General features: G+C 42.1%; 1 protein-coding gene across 1 annotated transcript in view; it reads right to left on the bottom strand.

Annotated features, from left to right (window-relative positions):
* Positions 1-197, bottom strand: part of pomt1 (protein-O-mannosyltransferase 1) — a 16480-nt gene extending 16283 nt beyond the window's left edge. Inside the window, exon 1 of the mRNA XM_080004406.1 lies at positions 1-197. This exon is cut by the window's left edge and continues 726 nt beyond it. The gene's annotated coding sequence lies outside the window, so the exon portion shown is untranslated.
* Between the last annotated feature and the right edge of the window lie 4430 nt (positions 198-4627).

Below are 4627 nucleotides of genomic sequence, written 5' to 3'. Positions count from 1 at the left end.
GGCTAAAGAGGCGAACGGGGCTAAAGAGGCGAACGGGGCTAAAGAGGCGAACGGGGCTAAAGAGGCGAACGGGGCTAAAGAGGCTAACGGGGCTGTAACAGCATCATATATCAACGACCCAACGACAGTCTCCACTTTCCGTGTCTCCTTCAACCCTGATGTGTTTTATTCTTTCTCAACTTGTATTTACTGTCAAATCAAATATTAACTCTCAACATTTTATGATCAAGTTTAAAAGTGAAGCAACATGTTTGAGACGGGAAATCGTCCTACACCTACCTGCTACTGTTACCTACTATATAACGTTACAGCTGCATGGAACGTTACCCATTAATAACTGTTCTTACGTTGTGTATTCGTCAGGATATATATATATATATATAAATTATATCTATAAATATAATATATACCACAAATATAATTTATAATATATAATATCATCTATAAAAATAATAAACCTCTTGAATCTTGAATATATATATATATATATATATATATATATATATATATATATATATATATAATGTATAAGATATATTATATATATTATATTTATCATAAATATATCTATGAAATATATATCTATATATATTACAATATATATTATATAGATATATATTATAAATATATCATATATACTACTGGCTCATTAGTTATACAGTTATACAGGTGTACCTAATAAAGTGGCGTGTGTGTGTGTGTGTGTGTGTGTGTGTGTGAGTGTGTGTATATATATATATATATATATATATATATATATATATATATATATATACATATATATACATATACACACACACACACACACACACACACACACACACACACACAACTCACAAAAAGTTTGGGATATTTGGCTTTCGGGTGAAATTTATGGAAAATGTAAAAAGTTGACGCTCCAGTGATATGATATGATGAAAGTAGAGCATTTAAGTAGAAGATACAATGGTGATTTCCTCATCTCAAACAATGTATTGAAACAAAAGCCGACAACAGTGGTGGGTTTACCACAACAACAAATGTCAACGTCTCAATAACTTGTCATGTGACCTTGAGCATCAGTTACAGCTTGACAAGGACGTCTCAAGCTGTTCACAAGTCAACTTCTTGTCTGCTGAGGCCTGGCCCCCCACTCTTCTTGAAGGGGGCCCTCAGGTCATTGAGGTTGTGGGGTACAGAGTTAGGAGCCTCTACACGGCCACTCAGCTCATCCCATAGGTTTTCTATGGGATTCAGGTCTGGAGAAAGTGCAGGCCACTCCATTTGAGGTGCCCCAGTCTCCAGCAGCCGTTCCCTAATGATGCCTCCTCCATGAGCTGGAGCCTTGTCGTCCATGAAGATTAAATGAGGCCTGTGTTGTTCATGCAGGGGCACAATGACTGGATGAATGATGTCATTCAGGTAGTATGGGCTTGTCACTGTACCATTCACAAAGTGTAGGACAGTTCTGTATTGACTAGACACACCTGCCCACACTAACACCTCCACGTCTCCAACATCGTTGGCGGCCATCATTTCTGCTCAATGTGAATCAACTTTCATCAGAGAACAGCACTGAGGTCCCTCGTCCAGCGTCAACGCTCCCTGGCCCCTGCAAGACCATGATGGCTGTGCCTGGTGGTGTGGTCAGGTGCCCTTGCAGGTGGTCTAGCACGCAGACCACGCTGATGTCAACGGTTTGGAATGGTCTGCAGGGCTCCGGTGCTCAGGGTCAGTGCAGAGCAGGAGATGTTTCCCATTCTCACCACCCAGGGTCTGCCCATCAGGTAGTCCAGGATCCAGTTACAGAGGGAGGTGTTAAGACCCAGGATCCTGAGCTTGGGAACAAGCTTTGGGGGCACAATTGTGTTGAATACTGAGCTGTAATATACAAACAGCATCCTCACGTATGTGTTGCTCTTGTCCAGGTGGGAGAGGGTGGTGGTCACTGCCAGGGCGATGGCGTCGCCCGTATATCAGCAGATGTGGGTTCTGACTAGCCGCTCAAAGCACTTCATGATGGTAGAGGTCAGTGCTACGGGGCCATAGTCATTCAGGCAGGTGATGGGTTGTTTCTTTGGTACCAGGACAATGGTTGTGTGTTTGAAGCAGGTGAGGACTGTAGACTGGATCAGGGAGAGGTTGAATATGGAGGTGAATACCTCTGCCAGCTGGTCGGCGCACACTCTGAGGACATGGCCTGGAACGCCATCAGGCCCTGGAGACTTGCGAGGGTTTACTCTTTTAAGAGCTCCCCTCACATCAGCCGTAGACAGGAACAGAGTGCAGTCATCCTGGTCCTCCGCTAGCCTTGCAGCCGGGATGGTGTTGCTCGCCTCAAACCGTGTGTAGAAGTTGTTGAGCTCATCGAGAAGAGAGGTGGCTGGCCGGGCATCACTCCTGTTTCTCCCTTTATAGTCTGTGATGGTGCGCAGATCACACTAATGCCTCTGGGGTCGTAACTGTGGTCGTCCCACTCTAGCTTGTCCCTGTAGGCTCTTTTGGCATCTCTGATGGCTCTCCGAAAGTCATATCTGGACTTCCTCAAGGCCTCCATGTCCCCAGAGCTATAGGCGGAGGACTGTGCTCTGAGCTTAGCACAGACATCACTCTTAACCCAGGGCTTCTGTTTGGGGAAAGTCCTGACCTTGACCCTCGGGACGACGTTATCAATGCACTTGGAGATGTAGGCTGAGATAGAGTCTGTGTATGCATCGATGTCCCCATCAGTTGCAACACAGAACATCTGCCAGTCTGTGGTTTCAAAACAGTCCTGGAGAGTGGCAATGGATTCCTCACTCCAGCGTTGGACTGTTCGACAAACCGGTTTTCCTTGCTTTAATTGTCGTCTGTAGGTTGGTAGGAGAAGAATGGAGGTGTGATCCGCCTTACCAAAGGCAGGGCGGGGGAGGGGTTGGTAGCACGTACTCCGGTAAGTTGCGAAAGACCTCGTATTAAGTGTGGAACGGATGTCCGGGAGTGCTTGTCCTTCATATTGTAAGAGCGACAGTGCACTGCATGCAAAAATAAGAACAATACAAATAATAATAAACACAAAACTACGAGTTGAATGCGGAGCCATTGCCGGTGCGTCCATACTACGGCGCACCCGGAAGTAGAATACATAGGATACATATATTATATTAATGTTATATATAATTTATATAAGCACCCTTGCAGGCTCCTGTTGAAAGGTTTTTGTTTAATACTTGAATTGTGAAGCTTTTAGTGCAATAAACCAACATTGTCTATGTGGATAACTTAGTATTAAAGTACATTAAGAAGATATACTACAATAGTATTTTGGTATAATCAAGACAGCGTTCCTGCCGACGGACCAGAACTGATCAACACTGACCATGAATGACCACGAGTGACCACAACTGACCATAACTAACCATGGGTGACCACGACTGACCACAAGTAACCACGACTAACCTTGACTGACTATGACTGACCACAACTGACCACGAATGACCACGACAGACCACGACTAACCACAAGTGACCATGAGTGACCACAACTGACCATGACTAACCACGACTGACCACGACTAACCACCACTGACCACCACTAACTACGATTGACCACCACTGACCACAACTAACCATGACTGACCACCTAGCAGCTCTCAATGAGGAGCGTGATGACGGCCACATTGAAGAAATTGAATTGGATGAAAAGACTTTGAAGGAACACAGAATCAGTCTGACCCACACGCTGATAAACAAGCCACCCAAAATAATGAAAGAGCAAAGTGAGAAAAAGAAGGAGGCTGAAAGTACCAGCGTTGCAGCGTGAACTCTGACCCCAGGGATGGATGAACAGACAAGTTCAAACCAATCAAACCAAACCAATACAATGGCAGCAAGAGAAAACCAGGAGGAAATTATTGTTTCTTCGGGGAGAAAACAACTTATGTGCTGAACACCAGCGACAAAAAAACATCATGAATCTGCTACAAAACAACATGAATCTGATACAAAACAACATGAATCTGATACAAAACAACATGAACCTGGTACAAAACAACATGAACCTGATAAAAAACAACATGAACCTGACACAAAACAATGTGAACCTGATAAAAAACAACATGAATCTGATACAAAACAACATGAACCTGATAAAAAAAAAAAAACATGAATCTGATACAAAACAATGTGAACCTGATAAAAAACAACATGAATCTGATACAAAACAACATGAACCTGATAAAAAAAAAACATGAATCTGATACAAAACAATGTGAACCTGGTACAAAACAACATGAACCTGATAAAAAACAACATGAACCTGACACAAAACAATGTGAACCTGATAAAAAACAACATGAATCTGATACAAAACAACATGAACCTGATAAAAAAAAAAAACATGAATCTGATACAAAACAACATGAACCTGATAAAAAACAACATGAACCTGACACAAAACAATGTGAACCTGATAAAAAACAACATGAATCTGATACAAAACAACATGAATCTGATACAAAACAACATGAACCTGATAAAAAAAAAAAACATGAATCTGATACAAAACAACATGAACCTGATAAAAAACAACATGAACCTGATAAAAAAACAAAACATAAACCTGATACAAAACAATATGAACCTGATACAAAAACAACATGAATCTCATA

The sequence above is a fragment of the Zeus faber genome (assembly GCF_960531495.2).
Source record: "Zeus faber genome assembly, chromosome: 7".
Taxonomy (NCBI): Eukaryota; Metazoa; Chordata; class Actinopteri; order Zeiformes; family Zeidae; genus Zeus; species Zeus faber.
The sequence above is the reverse complement of the archived record's forward strand: the minus strand, read 5'-3'. Positions and strand labels throughout refer to the sequence as shown.